We start from the raw sequence: 17,839 nt of genomic DNA, 5'->3' as shown, positions 1-17,839 counted from the left end.
CCTAAAAAACGCCCATTCAAATACACTTGCTAGCTTAGAATCATGAACCTGTGAGCATGGTGCTCGCATTAGCAGGACGTCTCTGTGGACAAAGTCCCTCTGCAGACGTCCTAGCGAAGGCAGAAAGGAAGAAGTGGGATGGAGCCCGGATGGGGAACCGCAATGAAGGACAGAGCACCAGGGGAGAGCACCAGGGGCTGGGCATCTGTGGGGACTGAGTTGTCCCAAGCAGCCCAGCCCATGGGACCTGGGGCAAGTCACTGTGCAGCCCCACACCTCTGTGCGTGGGCACATCTGTCCATGGAGGAAACAACACCCGCCTTGCACCCCCAGTATGAGTGTGATGGCAGATTAGATCACTTTGGAGGATCCTGCCAACCTCAAGTGTCTTAGGAAAGGAACTTGGCCATGTCCCAGACTGTCCTAAGAATGAAGCCAACTTCCAGTAATCAGCCCTGAGGTCAGGGGTTCCAGAAGGAAGTGGAGCCCTTCCGCTCTGGACTGGAGCCCTGTGTCTCCAGTCAGGACTGACCCCAAAGGCCAGGATGGGGCAGCTGAGCTGCTGTCCTGTATATGTTGTAGGTGCCTGGACCTGTAGACTCTGGTGGAGCACAGACTGGTTCTTAGACCATAACTCTCTCCAGTGGTTGACAGGGCACATAGTAGTTAGTACGTGTCATCAGGCACCCTGTGGTTTGTGGGGAAAACACGTGCTCTGGGGCAGGTCTGGGAGACAGACCTGGAAGACGTCTGTTTCTACTTAACCTCTGGTTTGTACTTAGCCTCTCTGAGCCTCAGTTTCCTCATCGGTAAGCTGGAAACGCCCACATCTGTCCTGCAGAGTCGCTGTGACGGTGTGGCGTAGGTTAGGTCCTCAGTAACGGGATTTGCTGCTGGTAGTCTGAACTCAAGCCGCCTGTGGATGGGGTGTAGGCTCTAGGCTCGCTCAGGCCCGCTGGAAGATCGTTCTCTTGCCCCCTCCACCCACGCAGACTGCTGACACTGGCAAAGCCACGTTGCCATGCTTAGGGGAAAAACTGCTTTGGTTTCGGCTTTAATAATAATAATAATAATAATAAAATGGATATTTGGGTTTGGTTTCGTCTAGGCTTTGGCAAACGCTTGTGGTTTGTTTCTACTTGCGGCTGGGCGGCGGCTCTGGTTCAGGTCCCGGCGGGGACCGAGCAACTGGAAGGGCTTTAGGACCCGGCTGCGCGTCTGCGGGACCCCGCGCGTCCCGGTCCCGGGAGCGGCGCGCGGAGAGGCTCGAATGAGAGGCTGGAGGGGATCGGGCTGAAACCGCTCGCGGTGAAATAGCTCCGCCGTCGCCAGGCAACCGCCCTGACGCAACGCAAAAAAAAAAAAAAAAAAAAAAAAAAAAAGTCCCTTAAAAAAAGAATAGTGCTGAGAATTCACGGGAGCAGAGAGAAAGGGAGGCAGGAGCCGGCTCAGCCCCGCAGGCTGGGGCCAGGAGGCTGTGGCGAGGGTAGCCCGCGTCCGGAGAAAGAGGCGGGGATCTCGGTGACACCCTTGGAAAGGGCCTCGGAGCGCCTCGCAAGGTAGGTTCGCAACAGGGGCGGGAACGTTCCCAGGGCTGGGGTCCAGGCTGGGGTCGCGGCTGGGCGTCGGTCTGGGGATGGGCCGGGGGCTCGGGGCCGCAGGTCCCTACAGTAGGCGCTGGCAGAGACCAGCCTGTCCGGGGCTGGGGAGCACCGATCCTGCCGGCCCCTGGGGGCTCAGTTCCCTCATATGGAATGGGACAGCCTGTCGGATTCTATCTCCCTTCTCCTTGCTGGCCCGTTCCGCGGTTAAGATCTGGATGGAGATTTGGGGTACACGGTCTGAGAGGGAGGAGCCCCACTCAGTCTCTCCAGGTCTACTCCCAGACTGCTTATCATCTCTGAGCCCACTCTGTCCCTTCTGTCCTACTTCAGGCTCCGTGACATGAAGTTCCTGCCCTCCCTAACTCAGAAGAAGTGGCCCAGGGCACTTGGGCCCTGGGTGTTCTGAAGGGCTGAGGCCAGTGTGCTCAGAGGGGACTGTGCAGCCCAAAGGGCCCCAGAGAAATGAGCAGCTCAGCCTTGAGACTGCACCCCCCCCCCCCCTCACATCCTCACTGAGAGAAGGCAGGAAGGTCTTTGGTCCTTGGCTAGTGGACAGGTGTCTCCTTCCACCAAGTCAGGTTGGATATTCTGCTTTTAAAATAATCCCTTATTGCCTATATCTGGTCTTCATTCCCTGTGGCATATGGTTCCTCCGGAGAAGGTCTGGAAGGCAGGCTGGTTCCAGGCTGGTGGGCCGTGACCTCATCTTAGCCCACAGGCATGTCCTCGCAGATTAAGTTTCCATCCACTCCCAGCCATTCCTGGTGAATCCCAGGTGGGGTGAGCCCAGGTCCCCATCAATAGGGAAATCCCCAAAGTGCCCAAGGGAGACACGGCCGGGAAGCAGCTTTCCTCCTTATGCCCCAGAGATGGTCCTGCCACCCACCAGGCAAGGGATGGCGAGTGCTGGGCAAAGTCCTGGGACAGCGGAGGTGACCATGGCGCCTCTAGCCTGACCACGTCCGCTAGTTTCTGCTAGCATGTTTTTCAGAGGTTTGGCAAAGCAACCACGAGCTGTACTTAGAGTGGATAAAGACGACATCTCTTTCCTGAGTGCACTTACCAGTCAGGCACCACTTGAGAATGCTTCGCATCCATTGGACATTTTATCCTCACAATCGCCCTTGGAGAGGACATCGCATCCCCATTTTGCTGATGGGACCCCCCAGAGATTCAGTAACTCTGTGCAGCTCAGGTGCCTGATGAAAGAGCAGGGAGGGTCAGCCTCACGTGCCTGACTCCTAAGACAGTGCTCTCACAGGAAGGCTGCTTTAGGAGATAGGGAGGGAGAGGCCCAGAGAGGGGAGGAAACCAGTGGCACCCAGAGAAAAAGAGAGCTGGCTGGCAGGGCTCATCCTGTGCCCTGGGAATGTCCCTTGCCCTCCTGTGGAGCCAGGAAGCCCATTTCTTGCATCAGTAGCATGAAAGTCCCTGTAATGAGGTCTGGCTCGCTTCAACCCCACTTGCCCCAAGTGGAGAGACGGATCCTCCCTCACCCCCTTTTCCTCTTTGCCCGCCCGAAGTCCTCCAACTTTTCATGCACTTGTTCCTGTTTTGTCCTCCCAAATACATGCATAGGTTTCCACAAAATTAGTAGTCGCTCTTCTGTGCCTACCAGCTTGGCCTTCCTCCAAAAAAGGGACTCTGGCGGAGAAGTAAATCAAGGCGGTGCCTAACTGTTTGCTGAGAGAGACCCACAGAGCCTCAGGCCCACAGGGAAGAAACCGCTTGTTAGGCTTCTCACACACTCGGGTGGTTTCCTCTAGGTAAATTTTGCTAGTGGAAAACTCCCGTGGCCCCACAAGAGCATCTGGAATTTTCAGACTCCTCTGGGAGCTGTGCTTTAACTGGCAATGGCTCTTTGCTTGACTGGGATGTTGAGCTACTCGCAAAGCTAAAACATGAATGATACTCTGAATGCGTGGCTCCCCGTTTTACAGAATAGGAGTGAGGGAGTGCTTCCTGATTGGAAATGTCTGAGGACTAGCCAGGATGGCTCTCAATACGCAAATGTACACTGGGATTTGGATTGGGGTGAGAAGAAGGAAGGCTTCAAGGCAAATTCTGAAGCCGTCCTCAGGCACAACTGGAAGGCGTGGGGAGGGTCTAAAGAGAGGGTATGAGCAGGAAGGGTGAGCCTGGAGGAGGGAAAGGGCTTTAGCAAGCACTTGGCAATCAGCCTGTAGAGTTTGGGTTGCCCTAGAGGGTCCAGTTGCCCATAGGAGTTTGGAAGGCTGCAAATGTCAGATTTTCCACGGTTAGGACAGTTGCCCCGGTGCGTGAACGCCTAGAGCTTCCCCACCCCTCCCCCCATGTCTGTCTGGAGAAGCTAGGGAGAGAAAGGAAAGGAGAAAGGAGTGGGCAAGAGGAGAAGTGAGAGGCTTGCACTCCCCACACCATCTGCTTTCTTCCTGAATGCTACCCGACCCCTACCTCAACCCTGCAACAGTGCTCAACCCAGAAAACCCCTTAGAGACGAGATTGCATAAAGCAGCAGCCCAGTTCCCTGTGGGCACTGCCGTCCAAGGAAAGGCTCTCATCCCTAGGGGTAGAGGAGTAGCAAGCACTCCAGCAACAGGGGACTTCTCACCCCAGGGCCCCTGCCCAGCAGCCTTTGCAGAGGCCTAGGAAGGGGCAGGGGTTCGGCTTATCCAGAGGTACAGACTGAGCCCTATTTCTTCAAGGCAATCTCTCCAGTATGGCCAGAAATCCCCCTTCCCAGTATCTGATCTAACTGTGGGAGCTGGTAGTAGGTCCCAAAAGATTTCCTCATAGGGCTTGTCCCGTGAGACCTCCAAGGGAAGGTCCAGCTAGGAGCTGGTTTTCTGGGTACATAAGGGGCCCAGACAGGGACCTCCACTGTGGCCAGTTTCAGGGCTTATTGAAGGCTGAGCAGCGTTTCCTCATTCCAGGAAGCCAACAGAGCCTCTGAACATGAGCCGAGCACTTCAGCCCTGCAAGGCAAGCTGGGGAACTCTCAGGGCGATAAGGACCCAGGAAGATCCTGAATCAGGATCCTTGACTGAGAGGCCACTTAGAGCCCTCACTGTGCCCCTACCCTCACCCCCCAGAGAGTTAAAAGTGACAGTACCTCCTTAGTCCTGTGAGCATTTACGTGTGCTGTGCCTTGGGGACACTGAGGTCCGTTTGGTCCTTAAGCCCATTTGGTCATAACTTTAGGTTTTGCTGTGTTGTTTGTTTGTTTACTTGTTTGAAAGAAACCACTAAAAACTATGGTGAAGGTGAAGGCAAATCTCATTAACAGGTTGGATGGAAGCAAGCCTCAGACCAGACTCTGCCACACATGTACACATTTTTTGAACAACTATTTATTTGCAGACAAGTCCCGCAGAATTCATAAAGCTTGTTCTGTGGACTCAGTGAGGTCACAGCCATCTGTCTCTCTAGGCGCCCTGGCCACACCTTCCCCGAGAGCTCCCGAGATTCTTTCACCCTGCCTTTCAAGGTCAAGAGTGCCTCAAATAATTTTGACCAACCCACATATCTTGAATACCTCTGTTTTCACTAAGGAGAATGCATTTCTAACATTTCCTCTGTTAATTATCAAGCCCAGTGTTGAGTAGAGAGCAAGAAAGACACCCAAAGCACCTGCCACAGCCCCCTGTGGAACGTCGACCCTGTGCTTGGGGCTGCTGGCCAGGAGCGGGGAGTCCTGATTTGAATGCACCCTTGTTAAATGCACCTTTGCTGCAGCTAGCCTAGTGAAACCATATAACATCTCACTCCATCTACAAAGGGTTTTAAGATCAATAATGGTCATTGCATCACAGATAAGACAATAGTCTTGCCCTCAAGGAATGTGGCTTCTGATCAGGGTTGCACATTAGAAAAGACACTTTGTGCAGCCTAGAGTACTGAGCTGACAGTAAAGTCATGTTCTGAACATTCTGGAGCACACAGGTGTACATGAACTAACTTTAATGGTTTGGTAGCCATTTACCACTTTGACAGGCCAAGGAGAGGCCCAGCCAAGTGTTGATATGGACGGGAGGGGACAGTCCTATTAGAGGCATAACTGAGAATCCACATATACCCTATCTCACTGGATCCTTCAGAGCTTTGAGGTAGGTTCCATTATGAACCAACCACATTTCATGGATGAGGAACTTAAGACCTAGAAGGTTACCCAAGGTCATAGAATGAGTAGGTGTTAGAGCTGGGCTATCAACCCCTGTCCACCAGACAGCGTGGACATTGCTCAGCAGGCTGAATCCATGCTGGAGGCACCCCATCCCCCACCCCAGCCCCAGCCCCTTAGGACAGGCCCTGCCCAAACACAGGGAAACTCTAAGGACCCTTCAATCCCTGGAGGGGTAAGCACTCCCAGACAGAGCATGAAGTGAACTGACTTGCATAAGCACAGAGCATATCATGAAATTTCTTAGGAAGTCCTTGCTAAATCATTAGGCTTTGGAACTTGTAGCGCAGAGTGAAATAGAAAGCCCATCCTCCAAACAAATTCCCATTTGAGCTGGAGTTTGTTTTATTTGAAGTTGAAGCCAATTATCCTGTGGATTTGGAGAATCCTAAATCTGCCTTGTTTAAGGGCTGAGACAAATCCCAGTCGGGGGACATTTCGGTGGGCCACACCCCACAGGGAGAAGGTGCACATCCCCAGGGCCTTTAGCTGTGAAATGGCACCCTGAGTTTCAGTCAACTGTGAACTGTTCCCTACTTTTATAGCCGGAACACCCACTTGAACCGTGTTCTGCTTTGATCTCTGCAAATTGCATTAAAGGCAACTCTGTGTCTGCTTTCTGCCCCCTAATCCCCAACACCATGGCCTTTGGCCAGGAGAGTGCTGTGGTCACATGTGGCATTCGGCTGGGGGGACAACAGGCCGCCTTGGCCCCCGCCTGGGCATCTCTGCCTTGTCAGGCATTTTCACGGAGGAGGACCTTTGCTTTAGACTCCTGAATTTCCCATGGCTAATTCTGTCCCCCCTTTCCCGCTCTGCCCTCTCCCCTGCTCCCCATGGGACTCCAGGATTCTCAGGCACCTTTCTCCCTGCCTGTCAGAGCACAGCAGCCCTTTCCCAGGGCCTCACAGCCTTGGAAAGGACACTGTGGCGTCGACTCTGGGTGGCCCCCCAGCCCCCTCCCTGCAGCAGCTCTCTGCTTTCAGTGAGACAATAAATTAGATCTGCAGGTCCCTGGAGCCGCGGCCTCTCCCCACAGCAACAGGAAAGCACAACTCTTTCTTGGTGATTTTCTCGGCAACTTCTTGCACTGGGCAGAATGATAGGCAAGGTTTCCACGTTCCCAGCCTTATGTGTAGCAGGAGGCCTGTGCGTCTGCTATGAGCAGCCGGGAGCAGAGCCCATCAATTATTCAGCATGGACTGAGCACTTTGAATGTGCAAAGGTCTTAACAAGAGTTTTTTTTATAGCTTCTTGCCTCACTATATCCCAACAACATGAAACAAGGTTTCCTCGTCTTCTAGACAATAGACGCTCAATTTGAATCAGAGGAAGAATCCAGGCCCAGCCAAACCCACTCACGAAGCTGTGTGACCCCAGACAAGTTTCGTAATGTCTCTGGTTTGCGGTTTGTCTGTGTGGAACTCTCAGGAAGGTCTCTCCAGCCCAGACCGTAATGTGTGGGGGAAAAATTGTAAACTTTTTTTTAAGAGAGTGACTTCAAAAATGTTTGTGATTGTTCTTGTGGTTTCAGGTATGGAAACAGAAGCTTTGAATGATAAATCGAGGTGCAGCCATTAGCACTGGACCTGAGAAACCGAGTTTCACTGGGAGACACTCCCAGAGGAGTGTGGGTAAGTGGGTGGCTTTGCCCCCTACCCTCATGGGTGCAGCTCGGTGACATGGTGACAACCCATGAGCTGCTGTGGTCTAGACTCTGTGCATGTCAAGGGGGAAGGAAGCGCAGAGGCCACAGCACCCAAACTGCAAATTTTGCAGGGGGGAAGCAGAAGCCTGGCGGCGGGGCAGGTGAGTTGCCGCAGTGGCTCGGGATGGGGACAGGGTCCCCGGAGCTGACTCTCAGGCCAGGAACTCTTTTCTCTCCCACCCTGGGCTGGGTCTGTCCAAAATGGTTGTCTCATTCCCATCTGCCAGCAGCAGCGCTGTGACCCTGGATGGGAGCAGGAAGGTGGAGGGGAGTGAGGAACACAGGCTGCTGAGCCTCCCTGCACCTGCTGGGGTCCCAGACTGGGATCCACACCCATCGGCCCGCCCTCCCTTGCTGGAAGCCTTGGGTCCAGGCATCCCAGCTGCCCCTGGGACTGGCCTGGGAGCCACCGTGCCCCCCAACAGAAACACCACAGACGAAAGAAAGGAGTTCTGTCTCTCATGCTCCCATGCCAGGCACTTCACTCAGGTTCCAAGAAGTCAGGTAACTTGTCCAGGAGGGTTTCACAGTCAAGCGCGGCAGAAGTTTACTGAGGCTCAGGTCCTCTCACTGCCAGGCCCTGCCCTCAGAAGGGGGCTCTAGCCCAGGAGAGAGCCCCCATGCCGCAGCAGTTTTGCTCACCGGCGTCAACAGAGAGGGACTGCAGTCTAGGTGCTCGGGTCTTGTCCCCTTCAACTGCCCAGATCAATTTTCTAGGCAAATAAAGCATTGCCATAGTAATATCCACTTTATCTTTTTTTAATGTTTATTTATTTTGAGAGAGTGAGAGAGAGCATGAGCAGGGGAAGGGCAGAGAGAGGGGGACAGAGGATCTGAAGCAGGCTCTGCACTGAGAGCAGAGAGCCCGATGTGAGGCTCGAACTCACGAACCATGAGATCATGACCTCAGCTGAAGTCTGATGCTTAACTGACTGAGCCATCCAGGCGCCCCCATCAGAATATTTAAATGTTGTTATTTGCCCCTGGGATTCCTAAGAACCTGGGCTTTCAAACATTGAAACTACATAATGTGTGTGTTCCTATTACTTTTCTACATATGAAGCTACTTTGGGGACATGGTCACAATGGTGGAGTAGGAAAAACTTGGGCTGAAATGGTGGTTTCTTCACTTACCTGTGTATGATCTGTCAGGTAGAGATAATATTATTCCTATCTCAGGCCATTTCAAGGCTTCAGCTAGATGTTTGCACAGTGCCTGGTACATGGTAGCCACTGGAAAATGGTTCTCTCCCCCCTCTTCCTCTTGATTCTAGGAATTTATATATATATATATTATATTAACATATATATAATAATATATATATTTTATAATATAAGTTAATATAATATATATATTAACATTTATTTATTTTCAAGAGACACAGAGAGACAGAGTGTGAGTGGGGAAGGGGCAGAGAGAGAAGGAGATACAGAACCGGAAGCAGGCTCCAGGCTCTGAGCTGTCAGCCCAGAGCCTGACGCGGGGCTTGAACCCACCAACAGTGAGATCATGACCTGAGCTGAAGTTGGACGCTTAACCGACTGAGCCACCCAGGTACCCCTAGGAATTTATATTTTTATTCCTGCATTCAGATAGAGAGAAAATGGCCTCTTATATATTTCTTTTATTTATACAGAAAATACGCAATAAAATTGAACTGATGATACCAAGCAAGTAGCTATAAGAAGCATGGGGAAGAATTGGAATCAGATTGTGCCTAGACAGATCCCAGTTAGTGTAGGGAGGTGACTTAGTCCCCTTTTGGTGGCAGGGGACAGAAGTCCAGCTTAAATTAGTTCAAGTAAAGGAGAGGATTTATTAGTGCATAGAATTGGAGGTTTACGTCTTTGGGCACTGTTGGGTCAATGGCTCTGAAGATGTCATGTCTCTGTCTCTGTCTCTCCTTTGGTTCTCCTTCCTAAAGGCTTATTCCTTCTCAATGCAAATGAGTTTTCTCCATGAGGCTGAGAAGATGCACCTTGGAAACTCCAGGCTGAAAAGCCACCCTATTTCTTCAGATGCCTATATTTAAATCCCATGAAAATATTCAGAATAGCACTGGTTGGCCATGCACACATCCATTGGACCAGTCACTCTTGCCAGAGTAAGGGCTCAAATGAATGTCTAAGTCTGGGTCACATGAGCACCCCTGGGGATGGGGGTGATGGGCAGGGATCTATGACTCACAGTCCCTTCTGAACACTGAAATGACACAGGAATAGTCCCCACAGAAGGGATGCTGAAGACATTTTTGTCCATCTAACAGGTACATCATAAATGTAACAAAGTAATGTGGTCCAAGGAGATAAATGGTCATTACCTAAAACCTAGTTGGTGCAGAAAAGTTCAAAAAAATTTTGTTAGGGGAAGAAGCAATCAGTTCCATTCAGAAAGAACATGTAGAATGAGGTGGTGTTTGAAATAAGCTTAAAGACTTAGTCATAGTCATACATGAGGTCATGGGGGAAGGATAAAACATAAAGTTGAGGCCAGCTCCCCAAGCTACTTGCTTACCAATTCAGACTCATTCTGACCTTGAAAGTCTTACCTATGATCTTGCAGAAGGTCTTCTACTGGACAGGTGTGGAGGTAGAACTACTCCAGCTAGAATGTGTTCACTAATTCACAACATCGTCATCCTCAGCATTTATGGAGCACCTACTGTTTGCAGAGCCTGTGTTCAGGACACAAAAGAGAAAGTAACACTCTTCTTATTGAGGAGCTAGACATCTGGTCAGGAAGATGGGACACTCCCACAGTTCAAGGTTGAACAGGCCATTGTGAGCAAGCATGACAGAAACCAGTGCCGGGAGAATTCAGAGAAAAAATGACCCGGCAGGTGAGGTGTCCTAGAGAACTTTTGAGAGGGAGCAACCCCTCAGCTGAGCTTTAAAGCAGAGCTTTAGTCTTTGCGAGGAGCAGGGAGGTCCCAGGCAGGCCATTCATTCATTCAATAAGTTTACTGAGCACCTACTACGTTCTGAGTGCTAGGGGCACAGTAGTGAACAAGATAACATCACTGCCTTCATGGAGCTTACATTCTAGTGGGTGAAACATACTGAACAAGTAAACAAATCAACATATAACATCAGAGTTATATGGGGAGTGATAGCAGCTACAAATTAAAATGAAGGGAGGATATCTCCATAGGATGGTAAGAGCCGGTCTCTGTGCAGTCTCTGTCTAGCATCAGAGCAGACATGAGTGAAGTGGGTGCATGAGATCAGGCAGAAGTCAGTTGATGGAACCGAGGCTGCAGGGCAGGGAGTACAGTCCCAGACTCTTAGAAGACATGGCTGGATTGTCACAGTGGCTTGCTTGCTGCCTGGAGGAGTCATCCAGGCAGCAGACAGACGACTTCCAGGAAGTAGAAAATGAAGGGTTCTTCCGGGTTCTTCCCCCACAGGTGAGCTGTCTGTAGATCATGGGGGCATTGAGGAAGACCCCACTGATGTGCACACCCCGGATACATCCCCCTTCCTTACCGTCATCCCCGACCACATGCCCAGAACACACATGCGACAATATAACCCATCACACACACACACACACACACACACACACACACACGCACACACACACCCCACACAATGTCCTAGCACATTTCACCCCCTACCCACCATCCAGTCTCTGCAAGATGTCATTCCCCCATCTCAGGCGCTCCCTTCCAGACACCGACTCAGACCAAGACATGGAATAAAGATGAGCTATGTAGGGCCAGACCAGCGGGTGTCCCCTCCTGCTTCAGTCACCATGGCAACCTCTGACAGGAGAGAAAACACGGGCTTTCTGGCAGCTCCTTGGAGCTCCCTGGCTCCTTTGGGCAGCTCTGTAGGGCGCAGGGCTGTGTACCCCCCACCCCCTCCGGGCCTCTCAGCCTGGGTGTTAGCACTCCTGCGAGTCTGCAGAACACGGACTAGAATTTCACCGCCTGCCTGGGCCACCACCACCCGAAGGTCAGGCCTGAGTGGGGGCCCTGGGCTCTCTGATTAAGATAAGCATCAGGGTTTTATGGTTAAACCTAGCCGGAAAAGCCTGCCTTGTCAAAGCTCCGCCTCCACGTCCCAGACCTCTTGACCCCTCACCCACCTGTGGGGGTGGGGAGGAGAATTAGCTGCTTTAGAAAAGGAAAGAAATAAATTCAGGTGTGAGTTGTGGCCTGGGCCACCCTTAATTTAAGTTTATTGAACATGCCATCGTCTACCAAGCCCTTTCCCTCTCCCTCTTCTCAGCCTCACCACAGCTCTGCAATAAGGACACTGCAAGAGCCTCACTTTCCAAACAGGGGCTCTTGTGACTCTCAACTAGAGAAGGGACCACCCTGCTCTGAGGGACACATGGAAATGTGGGGAGGGGAGATTTTTTTTGCTTGTCATGCTGTTTTATGACACTGCTTAGCCCTCAGTTATGTACTTTGTCTCCCCAGATGAATTCTGCATTCCCCCTCATTGCAGCCAGGGCTCTTGGTTGTGAAGGACAGAAAACAGTGTCACCTATGGCCCTTCCCAAACTGGCAGGAGGCAAAGACCCAAGGGAGAAAACAGGCAGAGCCAAGACAGCTCCAAAACACAAAGAGTGGCAGGCACGGCCCTGTGAATTAAATTATTTGCCTGAGACAAACTCGGTGGGGTGCTAGGTTTTTACTCACACGATATCCCCAAAACACTTCTGACTCCAGATGTGTGAGTTTTCCGCACCAAACAACCCTCCGGCTCTCTGCAGGCACCAACTGGGTGTCATTGGATTTAGCTCCGTTTCAACACCATCTAGCTGAAGTTGGTGTCAGATCCTGCCAGGCGAGGGCTCGGTCCCACCAACGGCAGCCACTTCACATGCCAACTGCAAGTCCCAGGCTGTCGCCTGTACTTCTGACCTACTGGCTCTAAGTTGGGAATTGTCCCCAATCCCCACCTCTGATTAATTAAGTTTGCTAGAATGGCTTAGCAAAACTCAGGGAAGCATTTGCTTACATTTACCTGCCAAAGGGAGAGGCACATAGGGCAAGGTGTGAGGATGGGGTGTAGAACCCCTCCAGGTGTGCCCCTCCCGAATTTCCATATGCGCACCAACCCCTCTTTGAACTCCTTCAGTTAGGGTTTTTATGGAGGTTCATTAGGTATGCATGATTGATTAAATCACTAGCTGCTTGTGATTGGCTCAATCTCCAATCCCTCCCCTGCCCAGGGCAGGGTTGGGGCTAAAATTTCCAACCTTCTCATCACAGAGTGACAAGAAGCCCCATGCTGGGCTGGGGGGGGGGGGGTGGCTTTCCAAGAGTCGCCTCATTAACATAAACTCGGGTAGGTTTGAAAGTGGGCTTGTCATGAATAATGAGACACTCCTTTCACCTCTGTGGCTCTAGAGCTACTTCAAGAACTAAGAACAAAACCCAGATATTCAACAAGAAATATTCTTATGCTCTTATCACTTCGGAAATTCCAAGGGTTTTAGGAGCTCTGTATCAGAAACTGGGGATGGAAACCAAACACTGTATATATTTCTTGTTATATGTCACATCCTCCAACAATCCTTTAGCAGGGATGGTCTGGCTAAGAGGCTGCTACCTCATCTGCACTGCACAGCTGCCTCCAAGGCTCATGCGGCCACAAATGAATCCTAACCATTTTTCCATCTGGGCCTCACACACACCAGATCCTGAGGCCTGGGTCTGGGCATCTGACTGGCCAGGCTCAAGTCACAGGCTCACACCTGGCTGCCAGGGCACGGGACAGGAGGGAGGGAGGATCTGATCCTCCCCTTCCAGTGAAGCAGAGGTACCCAACCTGCCTGCTGTCCAGCACAAAAGGAGGCACTCCCTGAAAACAGGATAAGGCAAACAAACAAGACAAATACCAACAAATATCCACTGTGTTGTTTTATATTCTTTGTCCAATGCATGCTTATGTTGGTTATAAATGTCAGAAACACAGTTTCTCCCTGTTGTGAGCAAGATGGCCCCCAGCAACCCCAGGTCAGCATGGAACACAGCTGGTTTCTGGATAATTCTGGTACAGAAACCTAGGAGAGTTCTGATTAGCCCAGATTGAGTCAGGTGACCACCTACTCAGGACAGAGGGCATGCCCATCCCCTAGGAAACACACAAAGAAATGCTCTTTCCAGAAGAGGGAAAGGACCCTGGGTAGAAATCACCTTGTGATGCTGGACACAGGAGAGGTCCTCCAGTTACACCTGTGATGCTGGAATGCCCTTCGTGCCAGCTCCCAGTCCTGGTGCTTGATGCAAGACAAAGCTATTCCTGTCTTCCTAGGGCCTGGCAGCCTGCGTCTGGGATTCTGAGGTCAGGGCAGGTCTCATAGGATGGGTGGTGAGGGTACCAGGACCAGGTCCCCTCTGCTTCTCTGAGCCCATCCAGACTGGCTCAGACTTGAGCAAGTATAGGCCACAGTGCACCGGTGGGGGCCGGGAGGAATCTGTTCTTTTGGCTGGTTCATGCCATAAACATTTATTTTTATTTATTTATTTATTTATTTATTTATTTATTTTTAACATTTTTTTTTTTTTTTTTTTGAGAGACAGAGACAGAGCGCTAGTTGGGGAGGGGCAGAGAGCGGGATACACAGAATCCGAAGCAGGCTCCAGGCTCTGAGCTGTCAGCACAGAGCCTGACACGGGGCTTGAACCCACGAACCGTGAGATCATGACCTGAGCTGAAGTCAGACGCTTAACTGACTGAGCCACCCAGGCATCCCCATTCCATAAACATTTAGAGAGAGCAGCATGGTGTTAAGTGCTATGTGTTCCAGGATACGAAGCCTGGTTCTCACCCTCATGAAGCTCAGGGTCCAGTAGAGGAACCATCAGGAAAGTGTCCTGTAGAAGTGCTGTGGCTGGGTTGTGAGCCAGCCCGGAGCTGTGCCGCAGCAGTTAAATCCCTGCTTTCCCCTTCGTTAGTCCTGTGACCTCAGGCAAGCTACTCAACCTCTCTGTGCCTCAGTCTCCTCATCTGTGGAATGGAGACCATGCTAATCCTTGCCTTATAGGGTTGCTGTGATGATTACATGTGTTAGTACATGTACAGCTCCTAGAACAATGCCTGGCGTGGTCCGCTCTGCGTAAGTGTCAGCTAATGTTGTGATGACATAATTGTTTCTCCGACATGCTCTCCTTGCATCCCAGGCACACGCAGCTTGGGCAAGTCAAGGAAGACTTCCGGAAAAAGAAAACCCCTGAGCAATGTGGGGTAGAAGGGAGGGAAGGGTGTTCCAGGCTGAGGGACCGGCTTGTACAAAGCCACGAGGGTGCCAGGGAGCGTGGTACTCACTGGGACAGGGGTGTTGGAGAAGAAACGGAACAGTTCTGGCAAAGAACCCCGGACTGGAAGGGCCAGGCACGAGTCTGGGGATCCAGACAGGGGGAGGGCGGCTTCTGAGTTTTTCAGAACGGAGAGCAGTAAGGAGTGGGAGCCACCAAACTACCCAGGCTCATACTACCTTCACCCTTGAGAGAGACAGAGACAGAGAGAGTGGGTTAGCAGTCCCTGTACCCTTCCCTGCCCACGGAGTCCATCTAGGAAGTGGGTTTGAAAATCATCCAAGTAAACAGATTAGGTCATAACGAGACCAGGTCATAATTGGCTGAATGACTGAGCTGCACCCACCTGGCTCCTCCAGCGGCTCAGGAATTAGCTTAAGGCGGGCACAGCCTCCTTCGTGGCAACCACAGTGGGCCAGAGTGAGCCAGGAGCGTGTTTGAGCAGCGGTCCTCCTGTGCCGTGTACGTCCCCAGGCGCTGGCATGTCACTGCCCAAAAAGGCTGATGCGCCCCTGAGGCCTGTCCTCTGCTGCGGGGAGTTTCATGTTCCCCTGCAGCCGGGTGGCCCGCCTGGCAGGGCATGCCTGGGCCTGGTGGGGTTAGGGTCTGGCCTTGTTCTTCTGGGTGCATCCTCTGGCTTCCCTCCTCCTTGGGCTGTCTGCCTTTGCAAAGCTCAGAGTGAGAGAAAATGTGTTCCTCGGAGCAGGAAGGACTTAGGTTAGATGTAAAGAAAGCCTGTTTGCCCAGGTGTCAGAGGCTTCTTCCTCCCAGGGCCTGCACTCCAGAGTCCCTGGTTTGTCCCTACTGCCCTTTCAGACCAGAAAGCTGTCCAGTGCTGGCCTCTGCTCCCCTGCACTTGGCTGGCACCTCTCCACCAGCTCAGCACCCACTAAGTGCCCACATCCCTGGAGTGACTTGAGTGGGTGACCTTCCGGCTCAGCTCGCAGCAGCCCAGCTGGAGGGGAGGGACAGCTCCATATGGGGCTCTCAGGCACCAGGGCATCCAGAGGGTACGCTCCCTGGGACAATGTCTGATCACCAGGAGACCGGAGAACAGATCCTTTTTCAGCAAATCCTCACCACCTGGATGTGCTGGGGGCATAGGAAGCAGGCTAGGGCTCTGTCCCTGCCTGCTATATGCGACAGGGATGTAGTGATCCCAGGATGAGTCCTTGACTCAGACCTCTCCACACCCCACACATGCCTCAATGATAATAATAATCCTCAGGTGGGTACAGCTCTTCAAAGGTTGCAGAGAGCTTTCATGTACAATCCAACTGATCCTCCCACCATCCTCATAAGGCCGGTTGGGGTAAGAAGCACCCTTGTACAGAGTAGGAAACTGAGGCCGAGAGGAGAGAGCTGAGCCCATGCACTGGGTTTATGGGTAGCAGATCTGGGACCAGGGCTGAGGTATTCGGCCCCCTGCCCTTGCTCTTACCAAGTGGATAACACACTGTCAAGGCTGGATCACCCCCCCCCCCACCCCCCGGGGATCCTGAGCTGCGGACAGGGGTGTTTAAAATATGAGCAGGGAGGGAAGGGAGTGGGGATACAGAGTGGTGTTTTCCTAAGCTGGGCTGTTTTTCTTCCTGTCGCAGGCCTGCTAGTCACCGCTGCATGGGGAGAATCTGAGCAGGAGCCCTGAACCTCTGGGGGGAGGTGGGGCCGGCTGACTTCATCTCAGTCGGCTTCCAGGGAAGGATGTAGGGTGCAGTTCAGGGACCAACAGGGTGACTGCTCAGTGCAGTGCAGAGGGGTTTATGTGGTAATCTGACTGATGTAGCACTGATAGCTCTCATCATCTTAGGTATAATATTTTTGGGGGGGTGGCGCCTGGGTGACTTAGTCGGTTAGGTGTCCAACTGCAGCTCAGGTCATGATACCACGGTTCATGGGCTCGAGCCCCGCGTCGGGCTCTGTGCTGACAGCTCGGAGCCTGGAGCCTGCTTCGGATTCTGTGTCCTGCTCTCTTTGCCCCTCCCCCGCGTCCATTCTGTCTCTCTCTCTCTCTCAAAAATGAATAAGCATTAAAAAAAAAGAAGAAGAATATTTTTTAAAGTATAACTTTGTCTAGGGCTTACTGTATAGCAGGTACCATGAAGGGCTCAGTATTTGTTACTTTAGTCCTTGAAATGACTCAGGAAGTGGACATTATTACCCCCAGGGCCGGCTTCATGAGTGAGGAACCCAGGCAGCCCCACTGGGTCCGGGCTTGTTAATGCTCTCCTGTTGCCATCTTCAAATTCTTAGTACTTTTTTAACAAGGAGCTCTGCATTTTCATTTTGCGCCAAGCTCAGCAAATTACGTAGACAGTCCTGGTTACCCCCGCTTCTTAGAAGAGGACACAGAAGCACAGAGTGGTTGTGAAGGGACGGGTCCAAGATCACAGAACTGGGCCCCCCTGGGGGGGGGGGTCTAACCCCAATGCCCACACCTTCTGGAGTGGAGAGGCCAACCAGAGTCAGAAGTCTGTGCTCAAGTCCCACTGCTTGGGACTCTCTGTGGTCATGGGTGACTCACTCCATCCCTCCCAGCCTCGATTTTCTCATTTGTGAAATGGGATGATCCCCTCTGATCCTCGGGGCCATCATGAGGCTTGAGGGAGAGGATGCACACGCACACGAGTAAGCTCAGAGGATCAGAGGATCATCATTAGCTGACTCACAGCGCATTGGCGTTCCTGTTGATGCCTCCTCCAAGTCATTCTGACACCGTCTTCACGGGCCTTCCCTGTGAGTTAAGAGAAACTCCCCCTGCCCTTAGAGGCAGCCACATAAAGTCATCGAGTCCTAGATGTTTCCCACCCCAAAGGGAAGACCCTTCCCTTACAGGTTCTCCCTCTGGCCACGGATGCCCCTGCCCTCTGCGGTGAGTGTGCAGCTCGGGGAGAGAAAAGGGGGACTTGGAATCCACGTGGTCTCCTAACACAGCTGTGGTGTGGGGAGCACTGCTCGTGGTTTGTCCGCAATTAGATCCTCTCCAAAAATCTTCACTGGAAATAATCAGAGCTCCCCTGTCAGTGGAGAGAAGTCCTATAAGGTAGCGCCGCTCGGAGGCCCGCTCAAAACAGATCCTGGTACCTCTGCAAAG

General features: G+C 52.1%; 1 protein-coding gene across 1 annotated transcript in view; it reads left to right on the top strand.

The window, feature by feature from the left end:
* The first annotated feature begins 1,203 nt into the window (after nucleotides 1–1,203).
* FAM167A (family with sequence similarity 167 member A) overlaps nucleotides 1,204–17,839 on the top strand; it is a 42,657-nt gene continuing 26,021 nt past the window's right edge. The window contains exons 1-2 of the mRNA XM_058720840.1: nucleotides 1,204–1,559; nucleotides 7,298–7,397. The gene's annotated coding sequence lies outside the window, so the exon portion shown is untranslated. The remainder of the gene's footprint in view (nucleotides 1,560–7,297; nucleotides 7,398–17,839) is intronic.

Source organism: Neofelis nebulosa, chromosome 3, assembly GCF_028018385.1.
Source record: "Neofelis nebulosa isolate mNeoNeb1 chromosome 3, mNeoNeb1.pri, whole genome shotgun sequence".
Lineage (NCBI taxonomy): Eukaryota > Metazoa > Chordata > Mammalia > Carnivora > Felidae > Neofelis > Neofelis nebulosa.
The sequence above is the reverse complement of the archived record's forward strand: the minus strand, read 5'-3'. Positions and strand labels throughout refer to the sequence as shown.